Raw genomic sequence first — 17,440 nt, 5'->3', positions numbered from 1 at the left:
ACTGGGATGAAGCTTTCCTATAAATGGAAAAAAATGATAAAAACTCTCAAGTGGCAGTAGAAAGTAAAAGAAGAAATAGCAAGACTTTCAAAGAGACAAAGCAACAAGACTGAATGAAATACGATGAACAGCAGCCGGGGGATTTGAGGGGATAGGACCAAGGGAATTGATTAGCTAGCTCAGGGAGAAAGAAAATCTATATGATTGGTAAGCCATTTGAAATCATGAATTGAGGGAAGCCTGAGTTTTATGTGGGGCAGCGATTATTTTTTCTGAGCCTCATACATACTATTTTTAGCTAGATAGGTTTAGAAAAAAAATCCCATTTGCCTAGTCACCAATGAACTCATGAATGTTTACAATCTAAAAAAAAGTAGTTTAGAATTAAAGTAAAACAATAACTCCAAATAAAATTAATACTCTAAGAACAAGACATTAATACATTTTAACCCTTATTAAAATTTATATTGATAAGCTGATCCAAAAGATAAATTTGGGGCCACAAAGATGATTCAGCTGAATGTTGATTAAATCAAAGAAGAAATCAAAGTCAAAGACACTTAAGGGAAATTAAATTATAATGGTATAGGAATAATTCTTTGCACAGATTTAGATGGGTGATAATAAAACTGAAATTCTTCATAAGTTAACAAAAGTACCTTTTTTTCCACAAATCCACAGCAAAACAAAATCAAGCATCTAAGTAATTCACTAATGCTTAGAAACACGATTATGCATTTATAAAATGATTTAAAATTATTTTAATTTCATCTGGCAAAATATATATGACAATAATCTTTAAAGTTCTAGAAAAAGAAGTGTCACATATGAAAATTCATTTTGAAGTTATATTTACTAAAACCTTAGGTCCTTATATATGATAGATAAGTAAAACAGAAAGAAGTTTAACAATGTCTCTTGCAACAAATTAAATAAATAAATAAATAAATAAATAAATAAATAAATAAATGCAAGAAATCCATATCATATCATGCAACAAAATATATCACAGACGGTTCAATATGTGACTTTAAAGTATAAAATTGCATGATAGAAAAAATTAATCAGCAATAAAAATAATTTTGTTGGTATAATTTTGTCGGAAAAGCCAAATCAAAAGATAATTTAGATACAAAGGATATAAAATATCTGTATGACAAATTACTAAATTTAAAAAAATCAAGTGCAAATATGTTACTCATATAGGACATGAAAACTAAATATTCTTAGTATGCACTTAGCCTTCGCCAATAAATAAGACACTTTGAATAAGACAAGGGGCAAGAAAAAGAAATAAATTATACAATTTGGCAGTTCATATACAAAAGATTTGCCAATTGCAAATGAACATTTAAAATAACTTTTAGTATTTCAATTAATAAAATGAAAACAAATGAATATGATAATTTTTGTCTTTCAACAAATATTTGTGAACTATATCGTGCCAGATCCTGCTTTTCTAATTTAAGACTTGTTTATGTGACTACATGTTTCATTATTAGAAGGGCCATGAGGAAGTTAAGAAAATATATTCTCGTGTGTGTGTGTGTGTGTGTGTGTGTGTGTGTGTGTGTAGAGGGGTGAGGGGTGAGGAGCTTTACTGCAGATATGGTAATTAGAGAATTCATTTTCAGAGAATTGATATTTCAAATGGAACTTGAAAGATAAGGAGCCAAGCATATAAAGAACTACAGGAAGAATGATCGTGGGTTGGGGTAAAACAACTGAAATATGATAAAGTGCTTAGAATATTTCAGAAACAGATAGGAGACAGATTGGGCAGAATGTGAAGTAAAGTGAGGGGAAAAAGTGGAAGAAGATGGGATTGAATACATAAACTCTTGCATTAAGGGGATGGAGACAGCAATTCAGAGCTCAGGGAAGGACTTTGAATTTCATTCTACATGTCTTGGGAAACCGTTGATAGAGTTGCGGCTGGGGTAAAAGTGCTGTGTGGAGTTCATACTGTTGAGGTGGGATGACTCAAAATTTAGGCAGAAAAAACATATCCATATTGAAATACGATCACCACTTGTGATCAAGTCCTAATTGTAAAGCTAGGAAGAACAAATTCAAAATCAACTTTAAGAATAATAATAACAGAACTTGATGAGCAATTAGACATATTTAGAGAGAGGGCAAGAATCAGGGGAACACGTTTTCTTTTTCCTCAGTTATTGGGCAGAAGGTTGTACCATTTGTTGGGATTGTTCTAGCCAGATTTCCTACTTCAGTTTCACTGAATCCTGGGTGTCTAGCTCCAAAGGGGCTCCAGAAGTAGCTCCAGAAAGTCTCTCAGAGCAATGAGATTGGAAGTAGAGTCTTTGTGAGTTCAGGTTTGTCTTCATGTGTCCCAGAGGTCCTTGCATGCATTCTTTGCCGTTGCTCTTGTCCATATCAAGCTTTCCTTCCTGACTACTTGTCTAGCTGACCTGTAGTGATTTTAGTCTGAACAACAGACACAAGACAACAGTTTTGCATAGTCTTCTCCACCAGATCCACTACTTGCATAAAACCTAATCTCTTTAATATATTTTAAAAAAATTATCAGTTTTAGTTGTTTTGTATGCCTGATAATACCCTGACAGATACAGATGCTTTCAATGGTTTATTAGAGATGAGAAAAACATAGTTAGAGATGAGTTAGGTGGTGGGTATAATGAAAAGGAGGATTTCCTGTCTGCTCCCATTTTCTCAGTAAATTGTCCGGCAAGGCCATGAGCTTGGTCTTTATGGAGAGTGAGAAGATGAGACTTGTCAGAGTGGGGAACATACTCACTAGGGAAACAGAACAGGATATCTCAGTGACATTTGAGGTTTGGGTAATTAATTTAAAGTGGGGGGCTGAATTTTGTAATTTCCCACTAATGATTTTCAGTTACTAAAGAATCACAAATTAAATACAGATAGCTGATCTTATAGTCTCAGCTTAGTAAATACTGAAAGAAAGAACTGAACGAAAGAGATAATATTAAGGATAAATTAAGAATGCAGATTGTTTGAAAAAAGAACTGGCATATCCCACCTTTTCCCCCTCTGTGGACTTTCTTAGTTCGCTGAACCATCTGGCTGAGCACCAACCACTAAAATCATCATTACATAGTCTGCATCCACTTCAATATAGTTATTGTTGCCTCTTTATAATTGTCATGATATGTATATCTTGTAACTATAAAATAATAAAATAGAAGATGAGGTCACAATGTTGTATAACTCATTCACTAAAATGTTGGTACAAAAAATACTGAAAGGATTTGTAACAATCAGTATAAATGAGGGTTTCAGATGTTGGTACTTATTACTTCTGATTTGCATTTTGAATTAATGTAACTTTTAAAAAGGATATTACATGACTACATATATGAATAACTGCTTTTAAATTTTCTATTGCCTTAAAGACTAATATGATCAGGGAAATAGTAGGTTATTGATATTTGTAATTTTAATTTACAAAACCACTTGTACTGGAAAGGGAATATAATGAGCTGTCTAATATCAAAACATCCTGATACCAGAATTTATGAAATTTTTAGATGACCAGTGAGGATTTGAATTTTTATATACTAGCACCCGTACGTTCCACAGTACAATACAATGACAAACGGAAAAAGAAATTCTGCATGTGCACTCCATGCAAATAAACTTATCTATGCGTATCTAAACAGATAATCTCCATAGAGTTTATGGTTGTGTGGCAAGTGGGAATTTTCATTCTAATAAGCATGATTATGTTTTGAAATATATGGCAGTATCTTTTACTTTTATACTTATGTTCTGCTCTCCATTGTTTTCATATTAGATATGGAGTACTTATATACCTACTCCATTGTCTTTATTGAATATTTCTTCTAGGGGACAAAAATATTTTCAACCCAAATCCTTTTACAATTAACCTCTGGTGAATACGTGTCTTAAATAACTCCACCCTCAATTTGAAAATTATATTAATGACACCAAATTAGATGGGTAACAAACATCACTGTGGAATTCCCAAGGATCTCATCTAACTCCTCAGCTAATTTAATTTTAATCATATAATTAAAAAACACATTTAGAAACAAGCACACAGATGCTTATTAGTTTGAAAGTCAAAGGAAGGGGATAATGATCAATATGTGAATTTGTGTTCATTAATCAAAGATTGTGATCATGGAGATTTTGCTCTATAATTTCAGACATAGAAATCCCTGAAAAGAAGTGATTTTAGGTAACTGCACTGGTTATATTGAGCACAGGTCTGCATTATAATTGTTAAATAATTCTTTATTTTAAATAATCTTAATTTTCATAGATTTTCTTGGCATATATATATATATATACACACATATGTATATGTGTATACATATATATATATTATATATATATATATATATATATATATATATATATATATATATATACTTACACACACACACACACACACACACACACACACACACACGTGTTTTTTTTTCCACAAGCTATCCTTTGACTTTGGTCAATGGTAGCATTAGACATAATATCATAACATTAGAAGCCACCAATTTTCTTATGAATAAAACCAATACTTCAAGGATACTTAATGGAAAAAAAAAATACCCAAACTGTTATTAATGGTTATTTTGGGCAACAATGTTGCTCTGAAGTTTTACTTTGGGTCTCTTACTTGTTTTAAGCTTGGAGGAACAAAATCAAATGTACAAAAAAACAAGGCATATCACAATATGCATGCACTCATGTACTTGCAGTCTAGAATTTCAAGCATTTTAGATGCTCATTACAGATATTTTTTATTGTCATTTGATTATTTGTTTTGTCAACAAGCTAATTTTACTATATACGGTATGATAATGGGTCTAGTGTGTTTATAATAAGAAAGATGACAAATGCATTGAGATTTACATGAAGTAAGAGACTGTGAAACAAAGAGAAAGCACTAATCTTCATTTCCAAAAAGAATAAAGTGTACCAAATAGAGTCAAGGAATCTGGTGGGTTTGGGGAATGGTGAAAATTTGAGTGAATGAAGAAAGTAAGGCTTGGTGGTTAAGGGAGACTGGATTAGCGAGTTCTGATTCTGCCAGAATGTTGTGAGGTTTAGTTCCAAGAAAAGATTCCAAGCTAGGATTTTATTCTTAGACAAGTAGAAAACAAACAAAGAGGATTAAATTTCATTCTTGTCAAATTAGAAAACAAAACAAAGCAAAACAAAATGGGTTAATTTAACAGTAGTGTAGAGCAAAGATGTTTATAGAATGCGAATGAATATCTTTGGGTTCTACAGAATATTGTTTTAATAAGCCAATGTAACTTGAGATTTCACTAGACGGTGAAAAGTAAAAAGCTAGTGTTTTCTACATTTTAAAATTGTTCTTTCTTTTTATCAATATTATAGGAAATTCAAAATTTTCAATTAAAATGTAGTTATTTTTGAAACTTCCATTATTATTTTCTAGTTTTCAAAGATATAATGACTTTATTGTTCACTTACCAGAATATATTTTGATTTCCTATTAGCTATGTATGTTTGAGTAAATCCAGGGAACTTTCAGACAAACTGACTGTAGAATAATTTAAAAGTTGTTTGATGGACTCTTCTAAAGTGATGTAGCTCTTTTTCATTATTATCTTTTATTGGCCATTCATCTTTTCTCTTCTGTGAAATGTCACTCAAGTATTTTTGCCCTGTTTTTTTCTTTTCTAATAGGTCTTAAAAATTCCTTTGCATTTCCTCAATACATATCCTTTGTCATTTCCATGTGGAAATTTTCCTTCTTTCTTTTTTCAGGTCTTACAATCAAACACTTCATGGTATCTGTTGCATTTTGGTGAAATTAAGTTTTAATTTTAATGTAATTAAATTCAATGTTTTCCCTATATTAATTATACTTTTTATATTGGTTAATAATTCTTTCATATCCAGAACTTATTCGGATATCCAGTTTGGCTAAGGTTTCCTCATAGACAGACTTATCAAGGGACAAAGGTGAATATAAATGGGAGAGGAAGGGAAGTCAGAAAAGAAAACAAGACATTAGCAAATATAGAGAATTGGTAGAAAGGAATCAACATAAGAGGGAAAGCCACAAACTCCAGGAGCTGTGGCTTTGAGTGCTATACCTTAACCTTCTTATCTCACCTAAATTGTCAGTGAATCTTTGTAACTAGCGTCCACCTTACTGTCTCATGTTTAATTAGACTCTATATGTGCTGGACTACATGTGAAAACCATGTTTTTATCTTCTTTACCCTATATGTTATGTTTAAGTGTATAGTATCCTATTCTGTGCAAGGGTTGCCATTTCCTGCTTCTGTCTGTTAGTCATCTTACTCATAGTTTTGTATCCTGTTGTCTTTTTGTTTCAGCTAGAATAACCTCCTTCAGTATTCCCCACTATGCAGGCCTTAGGGTAGGAAACTCCTTCAGCTTCTGTATATTTCTGGAAAGGTCTTTATTCCTGTTTCATATCTCAAGAATAACTTTGCAGGATATGTTATTCTTGGTTGGTAATTTTTGTCTTTTAATAGTTTGAATATTTGAACTCAATAACATAGATTAAGAATGAAACAAGGAGGTTAGTTATTAGAGCTGGCCAGATGGCAGAAAGAATTAGCGATATCAAAGATAGAAATCTGGAAATGATGCAGATAGAGAAGAGAAAGACTTGAGAGTTAAAAGAAATGAAAGAACTCTACAAGAACTATCTGACTCCATCTGAAAGAGCAATTAAAGAATAATGGGTATGCCAGAAGGAGAAGAGAGGGAGAAGGGCACAGAAAGTCTATTCAAACATCATCAACAAGAACTTCCCAAACCTGTGGAAGAAACTGGATCCTTGAATCCAAGAAGCAAACAGAACTCCTAGTTACCTCAATCCTAATAGGCCTTCTTCAAGGCACATTATAATGAAGTTGTCAAAAATTAATAACAAAGAAATAATTCTCAAGGCAGCCAGGGGAAAGAAGATGGTAACCTACAAAAGAAAACCGATTAGATTATCATCAGATTTTTCAGCAGAGACTCTACAAGCCAGAAGGGCGTGGAATCAAATAACTCTATATCTTTGAAACTCATTTCATTTCCTCTTCTTTTTGCCAGGGCACCCATTACATACATATAAACAAAGACTGGAGAAGTTTTGTAATGTGAGAGCCATACGTAACCCAGAGATCATTTTAGTAAACAGAAAGGTGAACACACTGAATTCCAGAGAAGTGAAGTGACCTTGGATATGTTTTCTCTCAACAAATGTATACTGAGAATCTGACGGTATCTTGGATGCTGATATGACTTAGATATGACTTAGATAAGGAGGAAAGATAAGAATCTTGCCTTGGTGGTCCTTATAAAACATACAATAAAAAAGTAAACTCTCTATATATGTAATTACTACTCAATGCTATGGAGTAGAAAAAATGGTATAGAGGAGCAAAATAAGTGCTTTAGGCATCACCCTAGAAAATATGCAATCCTATCTTGAGCCTGAGTTCTCAGCTCTGTTATTACCTGTATAAGGTTTCCTTGTTGCTTAGGAAGATCTACACTCATTACTTCCTGCAGGACTACTGTGATGGTCCACTTTCTGGTCCTACTATGCTATGAGTCTACTCTCAGTTCCTTGCTGACATAGATTCACCTATTGCTAGCTGAATATTCATTAGAATATACTCACCCATTTCACTTATAAACAGAAGCCTGAGAGCCAATCCTATCTGATGAAAATATAAGAATATAAGATCTTTAAACACAGGAATATTAAAGCTTTGCGCCCTTGTATACAGCTCAATATCCTAGACATTCAGTAAATGTATTATTATTATTGTTTGCAAGTTAGCATTTATTTCACACTTACTGCAGGCAACTCCCAAGTTCTCAAAATACAAAGCTTAGCAGCACAATCTTACCTTCAAACTGCAGAGATATACTAACTATCAAAACAATTTTGTGGAAACACATAGGAGGGAATAACTTGAGAAAAAGATGACACTGGAGATTTTGGGATGGTCATTTCAACATAAACAAAGGTTTAGAGGTGTGAAAATATGGTCCATCTGTAAAACCTCTTATCTCACACAGCCTTTAGTCACCATGGCTTCAGTCATCTTTCTACCTCTGCCTCCTCTATTTCTATTTTTGGCCACTTTATACTTGTAGCTCTTTCAACTTCCTTGCGTCTAGTTCACCCACCTTTCTACCCACTACCACTTAACTTCTCTGAGGAGCATTTTAAGCTAAGCTGTTTCAAAAGCATGAAAAATCCAATGGAGAGATCCAATAGTTTTACTCACAGGCATTTATACTAAGGAAACAGGGATGCTTTCAAAACCTTAAGTTACTTAAGTGTTATTTATATTAGCACACAAATTTTAAACTTAAATTCTTAACAATAAGAAACTATTGGATAAATTGAGATACATCATTAGAAGAAATTGTTAAACCATTAAAATTTGTTTTTTAAGAAATATCTAATAAGGTAGATAACATATTTTATAATGTGCATTTTTCTCACTGAAGCAAAAGCAAAGCATTCTGTTCATTGGTTGAAAACAGGCTGCTTTATGTGTGTACACTGAGTGCAATTTTAAAAAATGCTGTAATTGTAATTTCAAACTTTGGCATTTGAATAGATGCCAGTATTCTCTCCATTTTTCATATGGGAACAAAATTTCTTTGAAAATCATTTGAAGTGTAAACAAAAATTCCATCGCTGTATTCTTAGGATCACTCTTAGAGTCTTCATGATTCAGATGATAGATGGGGAGCTTCAAGTCCACCTTTTAGAGAAGACATTCCAGCTTGCATGATCTCATCGACCAGGAGAATGTTGGTGGCAATCACAGTGCAGGAATGAAGAAGCTGTTTCTTTACACAACAGTTATTCCATATGCCTATTTGTGCTACTACCATTGGCTTATCTACATTCAAGTCCACACCTACAAGTTGACCTGAATTTGAATGTTCTGCTTGAACTTTAGCATTTCCTGAAGGTCAGAATCAGAATTCTGAGCAAGACCCTTGGGAATAGTGAACAATGCATCAGCAAATGCTTGATCTCCAATTTAATCAGGGCTTCTGCCATCACCACTTCCACTGCATGAGTACCTTGAACTACACGGCCATCATCAACAGCATTTTTAACAGGCCTCAAGCCATCTTGTGTTGCATCTTGGATTTGAGTGTGTGCTTATTTGTCCTTTGACCAATAATGTGACAGAACGAGGACCATTACATTTCTCAATAAAGGTGAACTTCTCTTTTCCCAGTGTATACTCATACACGAGTCTTGCATGTCCCAAGCAATCAGGATTTAGGTCATTAAAGGAATTGAGAGATACCCCACTGCAGGCAAGAGTCAGCCTTTTCATATTTCTCCTTTTAGCTCTGCACAGAGCTACTATGCCTTCTTTTGCAAGAGCATCTAAGAAAAATGGGTCAATTCCCTTTTGATTAATGCCAACAAATCTTTTATCTGAGTCACCACAGACTTTCTTTTTCAGTTCTATTATTTTTTATACTATCTTCAACAAATTTTCTTTCAGCTCTTATAAGTTTCTTTCTTCTTCACTCTTGTTAAATAAAAAAAAAAATCCAGAATTCACTTCTGCTTTGTTCATATTCTAATGACACATTGCGTGTGAGGATGTATGCATCTTCTTCTTCTTCTTCTTCTTCTTCTCTCTCTCTCTCTCTTTTTTTTTAAATCTGGATGTCGAGTCCCATGATCCAAAACAAGACCTCTGATTAAGCTTGTATTGGTTTCAGATTTATGTTTCATTTCCATGATCTCAACCATGAAGAGGTCAATAGGTTAACCTTGCTTTTTAATGGCCAAAATGGAGTCAACTGCAGCCTTTGTTAAGACATGAGCAAGTTCAGCATGAACTTTAGAAATGCCCTGGCCACATCTATGAGTGCCTCTCTGTCCATCTCTTTGCATACTTTGACTTGTTCCAAACCTGAAGTGCCTTTTCATTTGCAGCTTCAAATCCTTCTGTTATTATTCTGGGATGAAGACCTTCAAAAATGTAGAAATCTGCTTGTTTCAACAGTTCTCCAATGATTAGGACATTGGAACTGGTACCATCAGCAGTTATGTTATCCTGGACTATTGCCAAAAGTGGCAATAGTCTGTTAAGGAGGCTCTTGGGTGTTGAATTTGCAGTTCATGAAGCAGCACAGTGCCATCTTTAGTAAGCCTATGTCTCCAGAACCAGAAACAAGCATCTTTATGGTGCCCTTAGAACCCAAGTTGGTCCTGAGCATGTCCTGCAGCACCCGGGCCACACTGATGTTGACCGCCAATGCTGCCTGGGCTTGGGCCACCTGGCTTTGGAAGGGTCTTCACAGCCACCATAGCTGACCCAGCAGAATAAAATGAGACCTGGCATGAAGAATGCCTAAAGCCAGCTCAGCATGGCCCAGAGATGCTATCTGAGCTAAATATATTGCTATTTAAATGAAAAATTATTTGTACATAAAGGTAGTTGGAATAAACACTCTAAGTTTATAAAAGCAGCTAGTCTAGAAACTTCTGAATTTCAGCTTGAACAATGGTGATGATTATAGACAAGCCTGTCTAAGAAGTAAATCCAAATATTGGAGAAGGTAGGGGAAATTGTGTAACTGATGACTTCATAGCTTAACTCTTAAAATACAGTTCCAGAAGTGATTTGTGTTTTAAGTCAGAGGTCTGTGAATTCACGCTGTATGCTTTCCATAGAAAAAATGCTCTATTTCAGAACTTCAATAAGGAGAATTATTTATTCATTTATTTATTTATGTTCTTCAACAGAAGGCAAAGAGGATGGAATTTTAATTTTCATTACCTAATCTTATTCATTAATAAACAGTGCAACAAAAATCACATTTTAGATAGGTATTTTCTGATTTCTTTATTGATTTTCCCTTCATATTTCTTTTATCAAAAGTAAAAAAAGTAAAAAAGAAAATATGCTCATCATTATTTTATTAAAAATATGTACATTAATACTCACTTCTCTCTCTCATTAAGCTTCTGACCAGTGCTCACGAGAAAGATTCCTGTTAGGCACAGAGAATACTCCATGGACGTATTAGGGGAATGGAAAGACACCACAATGGAAATCCATGTAATAGCAATTGCAGGTGAGAAGAGAGAGAATTGCAGGAATAACCTTACATGTGAATGTGAGGCACAGGTGAATTTAGACATAGGCCTGATGCTGTTCTTTCAAAGATTTGGGGCCTGTGGGACATCTTGTAAATCTCAGGTCTGTCACATCCTGTGACTTTTGGAAATAACTGTTTTGAACTAGAAATGGTATTCTTTCACAAGGGTCATGTAGAAAAGAGTAAGGGTGTTTTGGGTTGTACTACTACAGACACTTCCTGGTTGGGGCTAGCTAGGTTAGCTAAGCATCCTACACAAGGAAGAATTTTATCTAATTCAAAGTGCTAATAGTGTGTTGATTGAGAAAAACACTCAGAATTGAAGACTCAGGCAGCTGGATTTTACTATTGGCTCTGGTTACACAAATGAAAAAAGAAAGAACTTTCTGGTTTCCTTCATATCCAGTGCAGCCCAGCAGATAGGAAAGAGAAAGGGATTTAGGAAATTACTTTTAATCCCAATTAAAGAATGGCTGTGGAAGTTTTCCTGTGCTACATATTTTATAAAATTATGTTAATACAGATACTCCACTAAAGAAATCATACTCTAAGGAGCAGCAGAAAGCTAGATGTCAATGTATATGTTGTAATGAAAACAGACGACATTTACACCAAACAATGATAACCAACATAAGTACCAATGTTAAGCATGAAGTGTGTGGCATAGGCCAGAGTTCTGCAGAGATTCAGAGCAGGGAAGAGTAGCTAAACATGGTTGCAATAATAATCCACATATTCTTTATAGGTACAGGAGAGAATGGTATGAGCCAAGAACTCATTGTTGAATTGCGTGGGTGTTTAATTGGTGTTCTCCAGGAGAAAGGTGAATGGTACAATGGGACGCCAGATTACAGAATTGAGTTACCATCCCCTGGGTTCCTTCAACTTTCAATTAGAGTAACAAGAGGCTCTTTGGTGGAAATAGGCTAAACTGAAAATAACTATTTCCAGACAAGTAGTTCCCAGAAGACAGACTCAGAGAATTCAAAGCCAACTGCAATCAAGAGGTATGATCAGTGGAAACAAGAAATATCACTTGCATGGGAAAACAAACAAACAAACAAACAAACAAACGACAAAAAGAAGGAACCTGAAAGGGACTTAATAGCAAATATCAAGTTGATGAGATGCATAGTGGTGGTTTTCAGTCAAATTTCTTTAATGGGGTCAGCTACTTAATTTAAATTTTAAGTAATGTCTAAAAATGTTACATATTTGATTTTTAAATTCATTTAAATTCAAAATTCACTAATACATTTAAAACACTGGGATTCACAGTTCAAAAGCCATGAAATTTCAAATAGCAGCCATGAAAATTTTCATCATGAGATCAAAATGAGCAAATCTTACAGACAAAAAGGTTCAGAAGTTAAGGTTTCCCAAATGTGGTAAAGAAAATGATGTTGGGCTTTATCTCCCATTCAGTTGGTACTTTCATTATTTTTCAAATTTAAGTTTATTAAAAAAACACACACACACACAAAAAAAACAGAAAACAGTTTATCCACTCATTTCCCTCAACCCCACAACTCCTTGCCTCTGGCAACCATCAAAATTTCTTTTTTCTTTTCTTGTTTTAGATTCCACATATAAGGGGACTTATTTCAGTTAGCAGTTAGCATATTGTTCTAGAGGTCTATCTATGCTGTTGCTAATGGCAAGATTTCATTCTTTTTGTTATTCATTCTATGTCTGAATAATATCTCTATATATCTATATATCTATATCTACATCTATATCTATATATAGATATATCTGTGTCTGTATCTATATCTATCAATATCTATATCATCTATATCTATATATCCCAACTTCTTTATCTATTTATCCATCAGTGGGCACTTAGGTTGTTTCCGTGTCTTGGTTATTGTAAATAACATTGCTATGAACATGGGGGTGCAGATATCTTTTCAAGTCAGTAGTTTTATTTTCTTTGGGTAGATACATGGAAATGGAATAGCTGGATCATATGGTAGTTCCATTAAAAAAAAAAAAAATGAGGAACCTCCATACTGTTTTCTACAGTGGCTGCACCAGTTTACATTTCCAACAACAGTGCCCAAGGGTTCCATTTTCTCCACCTCTTTGTCAACATGTGTTTTCTCTTGTCTTACTGACAACAACAACTCTAACAGGTATGAGGTGATATCTTACTGTAGTTTTTATTTGCATTTAGTCTTGCATTTATGATAATTATTTACATTATACTCTTATCTTATAGTTTAATGGTTATTTTCATCTGACAAACATTCCTACTTCCCTGTAGCTTTCTTTTATAATCTAGATTCAGCTACTTGTTTTACTTTTTTCTTGAATTCCAAGATCATATCAATTAGTAATTTTTATTCTTTAAAAAGGTGCTAATTGTAGGTAGAGACAGTAAATGTCCAATCCAAAGACAATTAAACTATTAAACTCCAACAATAAGTATAAACCACTAGTGTTTCTGGTATCTTGGAGTTCAGTCACATTTACTCTCAAAGCCTCATGATGTACTATCAAGTATAAGAGACTCTGTATTCTGACACCAACTGTTGTACTAAAATACAATTGACTTCTGTTGCTACCCGCCTGGAGGTAGTGTTGGAATCCACAGGTTTAAGGTCATGGTTCTAGAAGACTGCCCCTACTTCAGATGCCAGCCACATCTGGGGTCTGCACCTACTTGCACTTCTGCTCAACTGACTACAAAACTGGGGGTTTTCATGACACCCATCAGGTTTGACAATTCACTGGAATGACTGAGAACTCTCTTCTCACAACACTCCTGTCCCACTGTACACCCCACTTCAGAACTCTTACTCATAATCTACCCAATATATTTGTTTTCTTTTAATGATTCTTTCCTTGACCTCAGGCAAAATTCATCAGTCTGCTATTTTTGAACCTAGAGGTTTACTGGACATTTTGTTGTAATTTTAGTTTAATTGCATATATCCCTTAATAAATTCTTGCCTCCTCAAAAACAGGGCTTATACTGTTTTTCGCTCTTCATCCTCTGGAGACTAGTATTATGTCTTTCACACACAGGACACACACACACACACACACACATGCATACACACGCATGTGTGTATCTATATACATATCTGAATATATGTGTGTCTATGTGTATGTATAATATAGATGGTCCTGAAGTAGAGCAGATTTCTAATCAATTATGAAGTCTGACTATGTCTATTTTGTTGCTTAGTATTTTCTTAATGTCTCTTTCTCTTGCTATTGATCACTTACATGGAATACAGAAGATAAAGGGGATATTTCTCTGCTCCAACGTCTGGGAACACATGCAATGCCTACTGATTAGATTAGTCTCCACAACCAAGAATGGCAATATCTAATAGGTTCCAAACTCTAAGAGAGGCTTCATTGATTTTTGTGACACTGTAGGAAAAGAAAATATTCTGAGGATGATTATAGTGTAGAAACCCTCTTATTCCTCCTGAAATGACTTCTCTTTTTTCCTCTAGGCCCATACTCTCTTCTCTTCAAAATAATGGAGATGCAGAAAAAAAAATTATTAAGCTCTTTAAATCTCAGTTTCTGAATCTAAAAAAAAAAGGCCTTATCTAGATCTATTGATGACGATATGCAAGATTGAAAGAGGGATAATACTTAGCATTTAGATTAAGTTTATGTTGAGCCCTTGCAGTGCAGTTTGTTTCATAAAATACAAGTGAATTGCACAGGTAATTAATTTTATTTCCTTTCATATCCTTCAACAGCCTAAAACAAATTTTGGCACCCAAGAAATGTGATCACCTGACTGATTTTCAACAACTAATTAAATGAAGACCTATCAAGGAAATTCATATGCTGTTGAAAGTTAAGCAGTTTGCTTTAAAAAAAAGTGAAGGTACGAGAGAGAGAGAGAGAGAGAGAGAGAGAGAGAGAGAGAGAGAGAGAGAACAAAGAAAAGGAGAAACTGAAACATTATCCTCAGTTTGAAAATTGCTTGATCCACCACAGAGGTTAAAGAAACTTTAATCTGAGAATGAATGATGGCAACCCAATGTGATATCAGTCACCCATACTTTGATGGTCTGTGATATTAATTACCTTCTCAGAATATAGGTGTTTATATTAAAGTGAGTTTTGGGAAAGGGTCAGTGAGGCCTAGGTCATGACTTTTCCAGAATGACTTGAAAAAAGCTTTCATTTTTCTAGGTGCTTTGAAGCTGAGTAGGAAATTTACATGAGAAATTACCTTTGTGACAAAATGGAGGGATCTTGAGATTATTACACTAAGTGAAATAAGTCACACAGAAAAAGTCGAGAACAATATGATTTCATTGATATGTGGGATATAAAACTGAAAACAACAAAGGAACAAGGCAAACAAATAAAGAAACAAAAACTCATAGACACAAACAATAGTTTAGTGGTTACCAGAGAGTAAGGGGGGAGGAGGGTGGTAGATGAGGGTACAAGGGATCACATATATGGTGATGGAAAGAGAACTGACTCTGGGTGGTGAACACACAATGTGATATATACATGATGTATTACAGAATTGTACACTTGAAACCTATATAATTTTACTAACCATTATCACCCCAATAAGTTTTAGTTTAAAAAAAAAAAGAAATTACCTTTGGTAGAGAGAGTGTTTGGCATCAGATTTACTCTTGAAAAATTAGAGGGAATCAGTTCTTACCTACTGAGATTCAGTAGATAGCTAAGTCTGTTGTAGCATATCATTAATGGGTCTGCAAGGAATATAACATAGGATTGTCTTTCCTTGAAGTAATAAAAATACTAATGTAGATATAGATAAGCCACAAGAGAGTCCTCTGTAATTAGGCGGATGATCTTATCAGGCCTGATAATGTAGCTCTCAGAATATATGTTTTTAAATTAACTAATCATGAAATTTCAACTCTTGATGAGATTCTATCATAAAAAAGCTCAACTATCTTTCATGCATTTTGAAAGACAGGTGATAACGCCCGTTGTATTGAAGGGGATTACTGCATGCTGCCTGGTATATCTACTGGTAGATCTACAAATGAATGTGACCATGAGAGGAAAATAATGCACTGGACAAAGTCAGATATCCTAAAAACTTCTAGAATTCCTTATCTAGAGAAACAAAATTGCCATAAAATTTTTTTTTTTAAGAAATAGACTGGCTGGGTATTCATCTATAATTCTGAAATCTGCAGCACTCTGATATTTACCAATTATTTTAAATTCATATGCAAGCATTAAAATTAATGTATCTAGCCAAATGCCATTGAACTGAAATTAATTTAGTTTCTATTTCAGAAAATTAATATCAATCATAGATTATTTTTAATTAATATACTTAATTTTTAAAAAGCTTTATGTTCACAGAAGAATTGAATAGCGGGTATACAGTTCCTATATACAAGCTTTCCTTCTGACACTGTTTATTATTAATAACTTGCACAGAGGGTGAGATGTTTTTAAACTTTCCCTTGCTGTGTCAAATGTAAAATTAGAGTATAGGTCTAACATCTTTTCCCAGAAAGTCACTTCAGTGAGCCAGGGATATGTTACAACAAATCTACACAGTAAGTATTATTTAGCAAAGCCTCTGTTCTAACTTCTGAATGTAGCTTATATACAATCACTACCAGAGTCATCACCACCTTACTTTGAGTCACTGTTTTGGGCTAGGTTTAATTTTCTTGAGTGTACACAAAATGAATTATTTATCTTTACATACCAGTTTCTCTAGGACTATATGCAATAAAGGACTGATATTCAATAAAGATATTTTGTAATGAACAGAAAAAAATAGGTTCCCTTTAATAAAACTTACCCAGCTTCTTATGTTAAAAATATTTCCTCTCCTCCATGATCATTCACTGCTAGTGCTCTAGCTTTTTGTACATATTAACATTGTGTATATCCTTCTGCCTTTCACCTAAATCAAAATAAATAATGAAGTAATCTTGAAATTTAACTGTGTATGTGTGTGTGTGTGTGTGTATGTGTGTGTGTTTATTTCAATGCTATAAACAAATCCAAGTATACTCAGATAATTTGGATGGCTAACTTATAACCAAGAGAACACATACTCATTCAGAATCAGCATTTTTGTTTGTATTTAAAATTATGCTGGCAACAAAAGTATGACTTTAACTGTCTTAGGGTAATTAGAAAAGAAGTTAACTACATAAGCAAAAGATGACTTTGTGCTAAGTGCTATCCAATTGATTCATAGCATGCTTTATAAAGTTTCCATAGTCCCTTGAATAGAGAAATGTGGTAAGAAATTGACTTCTCCAAGGGTGTAGCAAAATAGAGAAATGCTGACTCAAAAGAATCTGTACCATGGTAGTCA

At 34.0% G+C, this 17,440-nt stretch overlaps 1 pseudogene; it reads right to left on the bottom strand.

The window, feature by feature from the left end:
- Positions 1–8,715: 8,715 nt before the first annotated feature.
- Positions 8,716–11,044, bottom strand: LOC109454019 (T-complex protein 1 subunit zeta; annotated as a pseudogene).
- Between the last annotated feature and the right edge of the window lie 6,396 nt (positions 11,045–17,440).

This window comes from Rhinolophus sinicus, linkage group LG05, assembly GCF_036562045.2.
Source record: "Rhinolophus sinicus isolate RSC01 linkage group LG05, ASM3656204v1, whole genome shotgun sequence".
Taxonomy (NCBI): Eukaryota; Metazoa; Chordata; class Mammalia; order Chiroptera; family Rhinolophidae; genus Rhinolophus; species Rhinolophus sinicus.
The sequence above is the reverse complement of the archived record's forward strand: the minus strand, read 5'-3'. Positions and strand labels throughout refer to the sequence as shown.